The sequence below is a fragment of the Manacus candei genome, unplaced genomic scaffold (assembly GCF_025592945.1).
Source record: "Manacus candei isolate 608988 ecotype Guabito, Panama unplaced genomic scaffold, ASM2559294v1 h1tg000164l, whole genome shotgun sequence".
In the NCBI taxonomy this organism is placed as follows: Eukaryota; Metazoa; Chordata; class Aves; order Passeriformes; family Pipridae; genus Manacus; species Manacus candei.
In genome coordinates this window covers 194,922-211,215 of record NW_026138212.1, presented here as the reverse complement: position 1 = coordinate 211,215, position 16,294 = coordinate 194,922, and the positions used below count along the sequence as shown (strand labels likewise).

Genomic DNA, 16,294 nt, shown 5'->3' with positions numbered 1-16,294 from the left:
GTATTCCCAACAGTTTTGGAATTGATGCAATATGGCACAGAAAACATGCTGAAACCGGACAGAAAATATCCGAAGATTGAGGCTCTGCTTAATCTAAAGAAATGACCACTTTTTCCTGAGTTCAAAATTACTCAATATGCTCATGAACAGTACAGATAATCAACTAGAGAACATGCTTATTAAATTTCCTAGCAACATATGGTTTGGAGGGGTTACAGGTTTGCTACAAGAGATTATTTAAATTAAAATCCTGAGAACCTGGAGATATGTCCTGTTTTTTCAAACCACAGTTCAATCAGAAACAGTGCAAGGTTCCACATCAGAATAGAAATCAACAACTGTCTAAACAGAAGATGGGGAAAAATTGGCTGAAGAGTTTTTTTTCCGAAGAAATATCTGTGGATATAATAGATCATAAAATAAATGTGAGTTATCAATATGACACTGACACAAAATAAGCAGATAAACCCACAGAAGAGCAGGAACTGCAGGAATGCTGCCCCACTGCTCTCATCCCCTTGGTGGCAGCATAAGCAGTGTCAATGATACTCTAGATTCTTCTTTTTCTCCTCATTTTGTCTCTCCTCCTTCCCTGCATCCCTTGAGCTCTCTAGGGCACAAGCTGTCCCAGCTCAACACTTCCCTGAGGCTGCAAATTAAATTTTGCCAGAATTGTGGAGGAACTCTTCCAAAGCAATCCTGTTGTGGTATTAATTGTCAGTGTCCCAACCAGACCAGCCTTTGCACTTGCATCTCTGTGCATTAGAGGAAATGTGGGAAACAGCAGCATGGTTCAGGGGAGAACAGGAAGTGACAAGAACTGTTAGGCCCAAAAAATAAAGAGAAAACAACAGTCATTAGGTATCCAAAAGGGTGCTGCAAATACAGGGAAGAGCTGCTCCCCATACACACAGTACAGGAAATAATGGATTAAAATTTCTCCCATGAAGATTTATGTCCGATATTAAGGAACAGCACAACAGTGACACTAGAGATGTTCTGGGATAGTTTGTCCAGCAAGGATGGGAATCTCCATTGCCAAAGATCTTTCAAGAACGGGTTAGACTAGCATCTGTCCAGAGTAATGTAGGTGGTGTAAATTCTGACTTGGGGCAGGACAAAGGACCAGATGACTTCCAGAAGTTCCTTTTGCCTTATTTCCCTATGGAAACTGTATGGAATTTCATAAGACAAAGATAAGCCTTTTTTTTCTATGCAGAGTAGTTTCCCTTGACAGATTTCACAGATCTCATGCAAAAAAGTCTAAACTGATCAAAAAGGGTCCCCTAAATTTTTTGGGGGGGAAAAAGTACACATCTGATTGTAATAGCAATGTAAGAATGAGGAATATGCATATGCCGAATGCTACCAGTTATCCTTCGGGGATTCCCAAGTGCCATACAGCTTTTATACTGCAGCTTTTTTCCTCTCTCCTGGACTCCCAGATCTTGCATCACTGTCCCACAGACCCTTCTTTCTGTGTTAGGCCTTTCCACTGTTTCTAAAATCTGTCTGCAATGAAGAAATAACACAAGCAATTTGCAGTACACATCGAGAAAGAAAGAAGACTTGAAATAAAGGCAAAAAAATTAATAAGTGAGGGCAAAGAAGTGTTTGTCTCAGTCTTCAGAGGTTCCAAACATTATGCTGCAGAGTTAGAGAGATAATGACAAATTTACCTCCTGACCATTTTAAAAGTAATCAAAGGCAACAGCAGGGATCCCAGGAGACGGAAATATATAGATAATACTGTAGGATGCAAAATAATGAGTCATCAGAATTATCATGTCATCAACCATACTTGTATTTTAGCCAGCTCGGTACAATTCTGCATGACCTCATGGTAAGCTGTCCAGCCCTATTCTACCTTTACCTCAACAAACCTCCTTTACACAGCCTGTGCAGGGACAGCTATGCACAGTTCACACACCTGAGCAAAGAACCAGAGCTCTGCAGGCAAGGCCACAGTGCCCATCTGCTGACCTAGGGCAGGGCAGAGCCGAGTGTGAGAGGTTAGTAGGAAGACTTTGGTCCTGCAAGGAGAAGAGTTGGCAGTATGGATTTCAGTTTTTCAAAAGTGAAGGAAATAGAGGAATTCTTGGTGGGAAATCCTGGTGGAGCAGAGAAAACGCCTGTCAACAACTACCTCCAAACCAACTGCCCCTAGTCCAAAAAGTAGGTATCTTCCCTGTATTTGATGGTTAGAACGATGACTTTGGGGTATGTTTGTAAGAGCATCATAAAGGATTCACCTGCTGTCATTCACTGACAGGAAACAGCTGAGGGAACTGCTGGGTCAGCAACTGGGAACTGTTGGTTCTTCCCTGTGAGGGTGGTGATCCCCTGGCACAGGCTGCCCAGAAAAGCTGTGGCTGCCCTATCCCTGGAAGTATTCAAATCTTGGCTGGACAAGGCTTGGAGCAACCTATCTACTGGATGGTCTTTAAGGTCCCTTCCAAACCAAACCATGCTAGGATTCTCTGATTCTATGTATAATCAATAGCAACCATGTCACATATAACCCTTTCTGACATAAATTTATTGCACAGCACTTTAAATTCATAGGGGACAGCTGCTATGAATTCTTGAGTTTTGTTTATGTAGCTATTTCCATTTATTATTTTACCAACATTATCCTTAATGGTTAATTTTTTGTCTGATGTTTATGCTTTGAAGCATTTCTACACAGCAGTCACACCCACACTCGACTCCTCCTTTTGTCAGACTAAACAAGTGAAACTGTTATTTGTTCTCTTAAAATTGAGTGCCCATTTCTCATCATTCCATCAGCCTTTTTCCTGTCAGTCCCAGTTAACCTGGCTAGAATGAGAGCAGGCAGAACTGCACCTCCAGTCTCCAGGCCACATCCTTGTGTGGCATTAACAGTTCTCTCACCAGCAGAAATCTTCCAAACCTCTCTTGGCCCACAGTTGCCTTCCACAGCATCCTGGCAGTGACAACCTCGCATTCTCCTACGCATGGACTGATGTACTGGGCTGTTCTTCCTTCCTAATCACTGCCATTAGACCACGTCTTGTGTACAGTGCTGACTCCTGGGACAGGACCCCAACCACCAGATAGCAGCTGCTTTCTGTTTGTGCAGTTGAGAGTCAAGTGGTTCTCCCCATGTAACTATAACTATCTATTTTGCATCATCAGCAAATTTAGTTATTAGACTGCCTATTTTTGTGCTGTGGGCATTACTGAAAATATTAAATTACATCAATTCCAAGGCAGATCCTGAAGAAATTGCAATGTCTTGTGTCTTCTTTACTGAGCTCTGTACCTATGCTGTAGTTCTGCTACTACCTCTCTTCTGAGTCTCAGACAGATTTTCAGATAGCACTGTATCAAAGGCTTCACCCAAGTCTACACAACTAAGACATTAATTCCTTTGTGTAGAAAATTAGTTATCTAAGAAAGAGTAGGTTAATAAACTTAGGATGCTTTTTCATACCATGCACATGCTCCTTGTGCTCAGTTATTTTCTCTTTTAAAAATCATTCTTTAGCCTTGCATGGACTTAGTTGCAAGTAAATGCAACTGCCTTTAGTATTCTTGTCCTTCTGTATTTTAAGAAAACCTACAGGACTGCCTGTTTGTCAGGAAAAACAAATTTAAAGTCCGTTTTGATTAAAATTAGTAATGCTAGGAATTATGTCCTATTCTCACTGAAAATAATTTGAAAAGTGTCTATAGTTTAAGCAAATCAATAGTAAGTAAATATAGACTGAAGGATGTATTAATATGCAAAGCTGCATAAGAACTGAGCACTAGGAGGCTGGAGAAAGCACAGAACCAAAGAAGGAAAACAGAGCAATCTTGGCATGGACTGTCTCATAAATCTAGCTCACACTTCAACTGCACTGGTAGAACAATTAACAGGGGAATACAACCACATCAGCCTTAGAGCATGGTGGAATTGAGAGCAAGGAATAGTAGTAATCATAAAAAAATTGCATTGCCAGACAAGCCCAAATGTCTTTTTAAATTATTTTATTTGGCAGAATAATTGCAACAATTACAAACAGGTTACTCCAAAAAAGTCAATCTCAAATGGTACCTGATTACAGCAAACATCAATGGCTTTGGAAATTGCAGCCAGTGGGAAATGGCAAATGTGACTTAAAGGCAATATAGTAAAACATCATCATATGCCTGAAATTCTTGATAGGAACATAATTTGTATGTAATTTGTATGTAACATTACTGAAAGGTTATAAAGAAATAATAAAAACAAGTGGAAGGAAAGTGGCTACTAAGGACTCCAACTGATTGTTACACACAGATTGTTTTACCATCTTCAAAGATCTAAGAGACGGAAGACATGCAGATTAAATCCTCACAAGAAGATTTTGGAGAATTTTCACAACCAGCCAAGACAGAGGATAAAAAAACCCCCTCAATTGGACCTAAAGTGTTGGACAGGAGATTTAAGCTGGAAAAATTCAAGCTGGTGGTGGAAGATAAATCCTGAGGTGGAAGAACTGCACTATGTCTGTTGAGCAGGTAGGATGGTTTGCTAATCTTTTCAGAGTCCATTCACCCTGTACATAAATACATGTATGAAATCACAGGACCACGAGCACAGCAGTTTGTGACACCAAGACACGATCACGGCGCTTGGGCCCCAGCTGGGCTTTCGACTGAGGCTCCTTCTGAGCGACACTGTTTGGCAGCAGTGGAACCGTGTGGCTCCAGCACAGCCCAGCAGTTTGTCTGCTGTCTCCCTCACCAGAGCGCAGGCACAGTGGGCTGGCAGCTCCCAGCTCAGAGCAACAGCCTGCCCTCAGCAGTGGGGTCACAGCAACGCACTGTGTGTGACCCCAGGAAACAGCACGTTGGAATGACAGGGCGCAGGAGTGGGGGAACAAGTTCCTTGTTAAATCAGCTTCAAAACACGTGGAGAAGAAACACAGGCAGAAGAAACATAAGTTGAATCATTATGGCATTCAGTGCTTTTCAAAACAAAAGTTTACGATGGAGAACTTGCACAGCAGAAGGGCTTGTTTGTGCGTGGCCATGAACTGTCAGAGGGAGAAGGGGTGTGTGTTCTACCTTATGTCACATCCTCTGCCACATGTCACAATTCTTCCCATTCTTGGGATTCGGTAGCTTCTGATGCCTGAGAGTATGAGGAGGTACAGCTAAGAACAGTGTAGTCTCTGACCTTTAGAGCTCTCAGATGAAGTTAACAGATGGAAATAGAAGGAGCCCAGTGGAACAGAGAGCACCAGTCATCCCGACAGGCAGGGACTTGGCACAGCAGCTGTCTGGCTACACTTGTTTGGAATAGCCACCAGATTCCTACCCTGTGCGCCCCATCCTTGGCACCTGTTTTCTGATCAGTTTACACCCAGCCTGCAACTTGAAACCATAGAAACAATGCACTTGTGGGGGATTTTGAGTACCCTGTTCTCTCTTGGGAAATAACTATGGTTCCTTCTTCAAAGAGATTCCCTAGTGCTCCAGTGCCACAGCCAAGCTGGTACATGGACATATGATACAGCAACACTGAGTGTTAGTTATAAATATGATGCCAAATAATAGCACATAAATCTCTGCTAAGGTTATAGAGAGAAAGGCTTTCTAAATTATTAGTTAAAAGTCTGAGATACCATGAAAATTAAAAAAAAAATTTCTTTAAATTCCTTTAGTTAAGATCTTGAACATTGATTTCCACTAGGGTATTCACCTAATCTAAACAAGCACAAAACAAACTTAAAAAATTAGTGAAAAGTTTCTGTAATGGAAGGTTAATCACTATTATTCCAACCATAAGAAATACAGGGAGCAGAATCTTGCCCAAGAAATATTCAACACAAAAAAAAGCTTGTTGTATTTCTGTTCTTCAGAATAACTTCTTTTGTCTATCATGTAACTGATTCTTTCTTACTGCATCCAATCTTTATCAACAATTCGTCTTGGCTGATTTTTTTCTTAACACTTACTCCTTTTTTAATTTTCAGTTTCTCCACTTCCTTCTATTTGAGTCAATCCTTCCTTTCCCCAGTTCAAGCTCCTGCCATTGCATATCACACCACTGCAATTCTGTCTTTTCTGAACTTGGCAAATACTTTTTTCACTCTGATTTAAATCCACCTGGAATACCACTGGCAAAAATTTGCTCTGAAACTGTCTAAATGCCAAAAACAGGAGTAAAAAGGCCCAATTCTGTATCACTCTGCCTGATGCATTTGCTGATTTTACCATGCCCTGCACCTGCTTTGCCACACACTTCTCATGCCACTCAACTCCAGGATGCCTTGTCTTGTCGAAAGAGTCAACAGTCACAATTCCCCGTGAGAATTAATTTAATAAAAAATCAGTTGCAGACCTACACCTCTTGTTATGGCCTTATTTTAAGGCTTAGCATTGATCTCCCCTTATCCTTCAACTCCATTTGTCTACCAAAGGACCAGTGCTGTGAACCCTCTTGCCTGCCTGCAGGACACAGTTCTCTGACATTTCAAACAAGACAAAGCCCTGAAGAACACCCAGAAAATGAGTGTTTTGTCTGGCAGCTGGTAAAGATTGGATGACATATAGCTCAAATACCTAGTATTTCAGCTCCTGATCCTGTTGCAGTCTCCCAGAATAAAAATGGTCAGGATCCTCCCTGCAACTAAGCACGTGAGAGAGCAGGAAGCAGTCAAATGCTCTTTCTGTCATTTGCCTCTGGCTGGGGGACAGAAAGCCCTCACTCCCTCTCTTCAGACTGGTGAAGCTGTGATGTGTTTTCTTGATTCCTACAACAGCACAGTGTCTGCTCCCAGAGTGACAGCCCACCTCTCCCTCCTCACAGGAAGCTTCCAATCATCCACACACTGTCACTGATGCTCTCTCTGACCCCTTTCCATCCTGAACATGCACTGAATTCCAAGGTGACTAGAATCACAGCACAGGACAGGAGTGCTGTGATGGCTGAAGACAGACTTTCTAGGAAGGGCAGGCTGGGGTGAGGAGGGGGAGCTGCCCTTCAGCCGAGTGCAGCTGGAGCGCACGGAGCTCCACCTTGGCATGGACAGAGAATCAGCTGAGAGCTCAGGGCCAGAGTTAGGAGGCAGACTAACACGTATGCTGTGGTGGGTGTCTGCTCTGGACCACCTGCTGCAGGTGAAGTAGTGAGACCACAGACAGCAGGAAAAATCCCCAAGTTCACAATCTCTCGTCTGTGGTCCTCATGGGAGACTTCAGCCACTCCAGTATCTGCTGTGGGGATAACAGAGCGAGGCACAAGCAATCCCTGAGGCTTCTGAGGCACACTGAAGATGACTGAGGAGCAGACAAGGACAGGTGGCCTGCTGGACATGCAAGAACTGGTCAGGAATGTGAGGGTCCAGAGCAGCCTTGGCTGGACCACAAGATGGAGCATTTCAAGAACAGAAGAGGACGAAGCAGGGTAGAAAACAGGATCACAGCCCTAGACTTCTGGAGAGCAGACTTTGACCTATTCAGGGATCTGACTTTGAGTTATGGCCTTGGAAAGAAGAGGGTTCCAGGAGATCTGGTTGATTTTCAAAGATCATCTCCTCCAAATTCAAGACTGCTTCACCCCACAGGCAGGAAAATAACCAAAAGCAGCAGGAGGCCTGCATGCATGAACAAGGAGCTCCTGACTGAGCTCAAGCATTACAAGAGGCCAAAGCAGGGACAGGTGATTCAGGACAAATACACTGTCCAAGCATGCAGGGGTGCAATTAGGATAACAAAAGCCCACCTGGAGCTGAATCTGGTGAGGAACAGGAAGGGCAGACAGAAAAGCTTTTACAAATATCTCAGCAGTAAAAGACAGACATGGAAGAATGTGGGCTTACTTGGGAGGGGACTTGCTGAGAACAAACACAGAAAAGGTTGAAGTAGTGAATGCCTTCTTTGCCTCTTTCTTTACTGGCAAGAATCCATGCCATCAAAAATGCCAGGCTTCTGAGACAACTAAGAAAGTCTGGAGCAAGGAAGACTTGCCCTAGGTGAAGGAAGACAAGATTAGGGAATGTTTAACCCAGCTGGACAGGTTTTTACTTAAAAAAGGTGGCCTAGAGACCAACTTCATTCCATCCCTGCAGATATTCAAAAGTTCACTGAACTTGATACTCAGCAAGTTGTTCATGCTGATCCAGCTCCGAGGAAGAAGGCTGGACCACACTATTTCCAGAGGTCCCTTTTAACTTCAACCATTTTATGATTTTATGATTCCTCTCAGGAAAGATTTAAGCTTTATGAGAAATTCAGTCAACTTGCCCAGTCAACATGCAGTTGATTCACAGGAGGAACTGCAGCCTGGAGACTGGAGCAGAAACAAGGCAAAGACAAAACACCTAGAGTGCCCTTACCTGGAAGCATATATGCCAGTTCAGGAACAGCAACTGAAAATGCTTTTTACCTTAACAGGTAGGTATCAGGGGGCAAAACAGTAGCATAATGAAGGTAAATAATATATTTCTATTTTGCTATCCTTTAATGCAGGACTAGGAAGAAGCTACTGGAATGAAAAGCAGGCCATTGATGAAAAAAAATTAAAACAAATACTGCTTAGTAATACCTATAGGAAATGCATAGAAATGCATGCAAAATGCTACTTCTAAAATAATTTTCCCAGTTCATCTCTTTGAAGTGATCACTGTTCCCATAGTGCTTCTGCATCCCACGCCTCATATTTAAAAAAGATAAAAACATCAAACCATGCTTGCATCATACTTCTGGTCCCTGCTAAATATAAGTTTGCTCCCTCAGAAGAGCATCAGAGGGGGCTTAGAAGTGGTACCTATTACACATAATTTTTTCACTGTATTAGCAGTTCTTATGTGGTGGATCTAGTGCAGGTAGACCTGTCAGTGCCTCTGCACAGTTCTCCTTTTCTCCTTTCAGACACCAGAAAGGATTGCTGAGATGCAGACACCCTGCATTTACTTTGTTTCCTGTTTTTCAGATTTGTCTGTCCACTCCTTTGAAAGAATCAGTATCAGACACTCTCTGATGCCTCTCTGGATAACAAAAGTCCTGCTTTTCTTATGGAGGGCTGCAAAGAAGTCTTTAATGCTGGCAATTAGGGACTCAGGAAGGAACTCCTCAGATTGAACAACACAATCTGTTTTACATAGGGAGCAGGAACAGTACCACATTATTGCAGCTCACTCCTCCTTTTCAGATGCAGGATCAGAGCACTTGAATGTGCCAACAGCCTCTGCTCCAGGTATGAACTACAAAGAGCTGTGAGCCTTTGCTGCTGAGCTCTGCACAGCCTCCCTGAGCAGCCTTGGTCCATTGCCATGGGAACAGACACATGCCTTCCTGTTGCCAAGGAGACAGCCACTGCTTTTAGAGACTGGTGAACACTGTGCCCAAATCATTTCAGCATCTTTAAGATCATAAGGAGCTTTATACAGTCATAATCACCTCCCCCAGTTATACACATCAATCATCCTCCCATTCGTATTTTTCAGAAAATGTTTTAAGCATTTTGCTATAATACGTCAGATTATGTCTAATATCTGGTTTTGATATCAACGTTTAAAATGACATTGCCAACCTACACACCTCTGTATGCCTGCAAATCTTTTCTCCTGTTCTGTAGCTCTTCCAATTCACTCTCACTGATCTAACATGCAGTAAAACTGATTCCTTCCTCTCCTTGGGTTTCCTGTGGTCTAGACCTGTGCTTCCAGACAAACTGGTTGGTAAAGCCAGTGTCCATTTGAACAGGTCTGTAAAGGCGGGCTCTGTACGCTGGAGGCCTCAGGGTGGCAGTGCCGGACAGCAGCACGTGGCAGATTCCCGCTGTGTTCCCGAGCTTTGCTGTCAGCGTGGGAGCAGCTCTGTGCACCCGGGGTCAGCACGGTCACTACAGCTCAGCATGGCCAGGGTCAGCAAGACCACTGCAGGTCCATACAGCTGGGGTCAGCATGGCCAGGGTCAGCACGGCCACTGCAGGTCCATACAGCTGGGGTCAGCATGGCCAGGGTCAGCACGGCCACTGCAGGTCCATACAGCTGGGGTCAGCATGGCCAGGGTCAGCACAGCCACTGCAGGTCCATACAGCTGGGGTCAGCATGGCCAGGGTCAGCACAGCCACTGCAGGTCCATACAGCTGGGGTCAGCATGGCCAGGGTCAGCAAGAACACTGCAGGTCCATACAGCTGGGGCAGCATGGCCAGGGTCAGCAAGAACACTGCAGGTCCATACAGCTGGGGTCAGCACAGCCACTGCAGGTCCATACAGCTGGGGTCAGCATGGCCAGGGTCAGCAAGACCACTGCAGGTCCATACAGCTGGGGTCAGCATGGCCAGGGTCAGCACAGCCACTGCAGGTCCATACAGCTGGGGTCAGCATGGCCAGGGTCAGCATGGCCACTGCAGGTCCATACAGCTGGGGTCAGCACAGCCACTGCAGGTCCATACAGCTGGGGTCAGCACAGCCACTGCAGGTCCATACAGCTGGGGTCAGCATGGCCAGGCTCAGCACAGCCAGGTCAGCACAGCTGGGGGGTAAGCATGGATGCTGCCCCAGCAGTTCCCCACTGCTGCTCTGTGGCCACCTCGGCCAGTTCACCAGGGAGAGATTCTACAGCCTGGGACCTCGGTGGAGGTGGGATCTGCACCACAGCCACTCAGGAGCAGCAAGGTAGTTCCCTGGGCTGCAGGACACAGTGCCCACTGCACTGCTGGTGCCACCCCGTCCCTTTTCACAGTCTTTCCTCCCTCACAACCTTTTTCCCATCCTTCTGAAAAAACTGCACTGACAGTCGAGATTTGCAATTTGGGGAGGGAGCATCAACTGAAACAGGGGCCCTCTGCTCCCATGTACCTGATGTTAGGAAGGAAAGACAGCTGGAGACTGGGCCCAAAGGAGCAGTGGATAGCATGTCCCATAATGGAGCCTGAAGGGTTGGCATTTCTGGCAGCAGAGGCCCCTTCTCCACCCTTAATTTCTAGAATGAGTATAGTACCCTAAGAGTGAAGGGGAACACAGTCCAGTTACTAATCACAGAATAGAATTACAGAATCATTTAGGTTGGAAAAGACCTTCAAGATCACCAAGTCCAACATAAGCCCAGCACTGCCAAAGCCACCACTAAACCATGTCCCCAAGCACCATGTCTACATGTCTTTTAAATCCCTACATGAACGGTGATCCCACCACTTCCCTGAGTAGCCTGTGCCAGGTTTTCACAACCCTTTTGGTAAAGAAATATTTCCTGACAACTTCAGGCTGTTTCCTCTTGTCCTGCCCCTTGTTCCCCGGGAGCAGAGCCCGACCCCCACCTGGCTTCCCCCTTCTGTCAGGCAGTTGCAGAGCCAGAAGGTCCCCCCTGAGCCTCCTTTTCTCCAGACTGAGCCCCCCCAGCTCCCTCAGCCACTCCCAGTGCTCCAGCCCCTTCCCAGCTCCCTTCCCTTCCCTGCACATGCTCCAGCCCCTCAATGTCCTTCTTGTGGGGGGCGCAGAACTGCCCCCAGGATTTGAGGAGGTGCCTCAGCAGTGCCAGCACAGGGACAGGCACTGCCCTGGGTCTGTGCCCTCACTGAGACTCGTACGGCCCAGGTGCCATTGGCCTTCCTGCCCACCTGGGCACACCTGGTTCATGTCCAGCCACTGTCACCAGCACCACTGGGCAGTTTTACAGCCACTCTGCCCCAGCCAACCCCTGGAGGAGGTTGTGTTGACCCAAGGACAGCACCCGGGCACTTGGTGCTGCTGAACCTCAGACCATTCCTGAAGCCAAAAACCACTTCCTAAACAAACCGAAACTACTTCCCACCATTTCTTTTTCCTACCTTTTTTTCCTACAAGAGCATGAGTAGGTGGCAGGCAAAAGAGGTTAAGTTGTCCTGGATAAAGAAGCTCTCTGCATGTACAGCTTTTTTCCACAGCACTTCTGCCATACTCTGCTGCTGTCTGTTTTTTGTTTCCTAATCTGTATTTGATGTCAAAACAACCCCCAAGCTCACTTCCAGAATGCTGGTCATTCACCAGAGCTCCTTACCCCTACCTCTATCACTTATCCTTTTCTGTATTTTCCTACCTTTTTCAGGGCTCTGCTTCCTAGCCCAGCACTGCTCCTCTGCCTTCTGACCCCTCCTTAAGCTGAGTGCTCCAACAAGCACTCAGGTGACATTTCCATACTGATGCAAAAGTGTGTAGCTGCCAGCTCTGACTGAAAGCAGAGGTGCACAGGAACAACAGGCTGTGCAGCAGGCACAGATCAAAGAGAGTCCAGATGTGATGTGTGGAACAGGCCTCCACAGAGCAGTTCAAGGAGGGAAAGAGGGAAGATGAGTCCTATGTGACTGTGCAATCTGAAGAGCCAGAAGCCACAAGAGCATTTTCAAAACATTGAAGTACAATATGCTGACAGGCCCACTCTTATATTTATATGACCTAACAAAGAATTCTAATCCTAATAAAACAGGGGCACAACAGAGAATAGAACAAGAATGTAACAGACTCATGAGGTACCATTTGTCTCTACAGAAGACACGCTGACTCCTTACCTGCACTGGCATGCTAACACACCAAGCCTTGGGACAAAAGACAGGACTTCACTAATTACAACTTCATGTGCAATTTACATCACTAATGATATTAACAGATGAGAATGGCTGCAGCCTTGACAGAAGCATTCACTCAGAATATAAAATCTGAGCTTTGAAGAGCCTGACAGAAGACATTACAGAACATGGTATCCGTCAGTAGTTCTCTCCCACTTTTATCACACTGCAGCTGGTGCTGGTCACATCTCTAAAAGCAGAATTACTAACCATACAGATATGGAAAGACCAGGTACAAAAATATCCTCTTAGGAAGAGGAACTGAAGCAGAATGCTTGTTTACATTGCAGAGGAGGGGGGAAACATACAGAATTAAGACTATCACTGAGAAGAAAGGAGCACATGATCTTGTAACAGAAGAACTAGAGGACCACAAACAAAACAGAGGACAGTAAGTTCAAAATCAACAAAAGCTTTTTGATGCAAAATAGTCAGCCTGGGGCACTAACTGCCATAGGACTTGCCAAGAGACTCTGAAGATGTAAAAAGCAGTTACTAGGTGTCGTAGTTTGAGACCCCCAAAAATCCAATTTCCAAGTCCAAAGCCCCCCTCCCACAATTTGCTTCAGTGTGAGAGGGTTTTCCAGACATAACACAAGACTCAGTATGGGGGGAAGGGAATTATATTACAATTATTACTTAAATGAATACTATAACACATTATATACACAATCCTAACTATCTCTCCTATGGTAAAGCAATATTTATATTAGACCAAGTCCCTCCTCTCAGAAGGGAAGAAGGAAAGATCCTTTCCACTTCCAGGGCAGCAGTGTCTCTCCTCTTCAATGCAGCAGTCGTAGCTGGAGTTGTAGCTGGAAGATTTCTCTCTTCATTACAATACAAGGGGTCTTCTCTCACCCCTCTCACCCCTTCGGCTCCAACCAAAGGTCTCTCTCCCGTGGGCTGCAAAGCAGGGACAAAACTTGCTTCACCACAGTCATATCACGAAGTGCAGGGCATCTCGTGAAAGTCCCTTCCTCAGAAGATTCCAGTTCCTTCTGAGTCAGTACATTTAGGGCAGCTCTCGGTTCAGTCTTTGCCCCAAGTGTCCTACCAGAGCTCCTTTGTTCTGTCTCAAACTGCCAGCCTGGCAGCAGCAGTGGGGGCAAGGCCACCTCCTCTGCATTCCGTCCGGCCCGTTCTGATCCAGCTTCAGAACGTCTCTGAGCTTCTCAGCTCCTCTCTCCGGTGCTGCTGCATTTCAGGACTCCCTTCAAATGGAAGTCCACTCCTTCCCTTTAAGAGGGGTCTCCAAGGGTTTTTGGGAAAGTAATTCAGTCTTACCCCAAGAACAGTCCCTGCTGAGTTTCTCTGCTCTGTTGCCAGCTCTCCCTCCTTGCAGGTACATCTCTGCATCTCCCAGCCTGGCTATGTGCCATCTCACTGCTTGCCATCTTTTTTGGCTCTCAGCCACAGTTCTCTATTCGGTGCTGTCTCTGCCGCCTCTTTTCCATCTTCTGCTGCCCACTCACGGCAAGGAAATTTCCTCCAGCTCTTAGCTACAGTACTTGGCCCAGTTTAACACTGTTCCAAGCTCCTGCAGCCCCCAGCCAGGGGGCTGGGGGCTTTGGCCCCCAGCGGGGCTCGCTGGCCTCTACCTCCTCATGGCTCAGACCATGGCTGCCTCTCTTCCAGCTACGTCATCCTCCTTCTTTTCCGGTCTGGTGTGATATGTTTTAATTTTGCAGGGGCGCTGACTGGGTCAACACCAAGAAACACCACCCCCCTGGGGTTAACCACTTTCCAACTCCAGGGAAAAACCCTTTTTAACCCAGGACACTAGGTAAGGAGTATCCGAGTTTCTGACCTTGTGAGCCACTCAGCAAAATCTGTATATGTCAAACGTCCACAAGACACACACCACCAGTTACTTCAGAGGATGCTGGAGACTAAAAGTACCAGACAGTCCACAGCACAGTTATGACAGCAGGTGTCTCTCATGTCCCACCACATTGCCTTGAGCCCCAGCTGGTCTGTGTACACCCCTGGATCCCAGGGAAACCCAGGGATGCTGTTTTTGGCAGTCCACACTGGTTCGCTTCCTTTTTAAGGTAGATCTGGACTACCAAGCACAAAACTGGCACAAGGATTACTTACAAACCACAAATGGATACCCTTGGACTAGAGACTTTCATTCATACGAGAATATCCAGAGTTGTAATGCTCAGTATTAAGTGAACAATGACAATTTTTGTGAAGAAAAAAGCCCACGGAACGAAAGCCAGGCTCTACTGGGAACTAACAGGATGCTTCTGAAAAGCAGCTTACTAATCAATAATGAATCCCTCATTAATGAATCCCTCATTAATCGTGAGGGATTTGAAAGACCATTCTAGAGGGATAACTGGGTATTGTTAGACTGTTTTTTTCTGATTACGAATAAGCTATGATATATCAGTAATGTCCCCCATTTTCTAGCCCAAGTTAAACAGCAAATGTAGTTACAGGAAGGGTTAGTAACTAGTCAGACAACACTCAGCAGTGTCATTCAGCACATGAAAATGAATACAAAGTCCTTTCTAATGAACTGGAGCACAGGGCAGAACTGTTTGATCAAGCCACCTTACTAAGATGGACCCATTCAAAGTGTGTTTAAAAGCAACAAACGACCTGAGAACAAAGAATGAAAAACATCCCTCTAAGTGGGAGATCATGTCTTGAAAAGTGGAAAACGTGAAAAGGAAGTGGAGATCACAGTGGGAAAACAACTCATACTGTGCCACACTGTGGCAGAGACAGCCAAAGGAACCTTTGGATTTATGAAGAGCAGAAAGCAAGGACAGTAGGATGAGTTTGTATACTTCAATCACTAGAGAAATCCATGTTGGAACACTGAATAAAGTAGTGCCAAGTACAGTCAAGAAGTCTGAAAAATGCTGTCCATGAAAGATTTAAGTAATGCAAAATGTTTAATGATCTAAACATAAAGCTGAGATATGAATGCAGTGATAGCATTTAAGGACATTCAATATAAGTACAATCACAAAATCCCAAATGATAAAAAGCTATAAAATGAGATAGAAAAAGAAAGACAGAACAAGAGCCAGTGGACAAGAGATGACATGAACAAACTCTGCCACAAAAGCTGCCACACAGCACCTGCCAGCCGGTAGCAGGGCGGGCTCGCTCTCCTCACAGGTCAGTGACACCATCCCAACCTTCACCCCTGGCCCTCAGGGCAGTCTTACTGTCACAAACAGAGGATTTACAGAACCAAAGCAGAGGGGCTGGCATGGCCTTTAGAGCTTCAGATCCTTCCGGGCCCCAAGTCAGTACTGACCTGCCAAAGCCATTCTTAAGAAGTATTTGTCTAAGTTCTTAAACCCTCCATGGATAGAAGGTCTACAAGCAGTATATTCAATTTTAAGTTTCCAACAGTTAACCAAACTGCAGCTTGTCTTTGTGGGAAGTATAAGGGTCACAGTAAGCACATATGGCAATCCATTAGTGCTCAGTAAAATATGGGTGTCACATGATCCAAAAGTCTCTTTTAGCCGTAAGATCCATTAATCTGTAAACGACCATGAGCAACGTAGATCAACACTCGGCTTCAGGGCTGGTGTTGACACCAGGGCTTCAGCTTCTACAATCATGGGATGTTCTTTGATGAATATTACTGGGGAGAGAGAGGATTCACCATCAGCCAGTTCCCTCAGGACCCTGGCATGCGTTTCATCAGCTTTCATGGATGTGTGTATGTCCACGTTCCTCAGACGGTCTAGGATCTGATCTTCTCCTACAATGGG

General features: G+C 45.4%; 1 protein-coding gene and 1 long non-coding RNA gene across 3 annotated transcripts in view; one reads left to right on the top strand and one right to left on the bottom strand.

Annotated features, from left to right (window-relative positions):
• The window catches only part of SMARCD3 (SWI/SNF related, matrix associated, actin dependent regulator of chromatin, subfamily d, member 3), a 71,474-nt gene that overhangs the window by 49,975 nt on the left and 5,205 nt on the right, over positions 1–16,294 (bottom strand). The gene's annotated exons all lie outside the window — the stretch shown is intronic.
• Positions 9,961–10,553, top strand: LOC127463509 (uncharacterized). Its single transcript, XR_007900879.1, has 3 exons — positions 9,961–10,077; positions 10,258–10,355; positions 10,424–10,553. It is a non-coding gene; the product is annotated as an uncharacterized LOC127463509 (long non-coding RNA).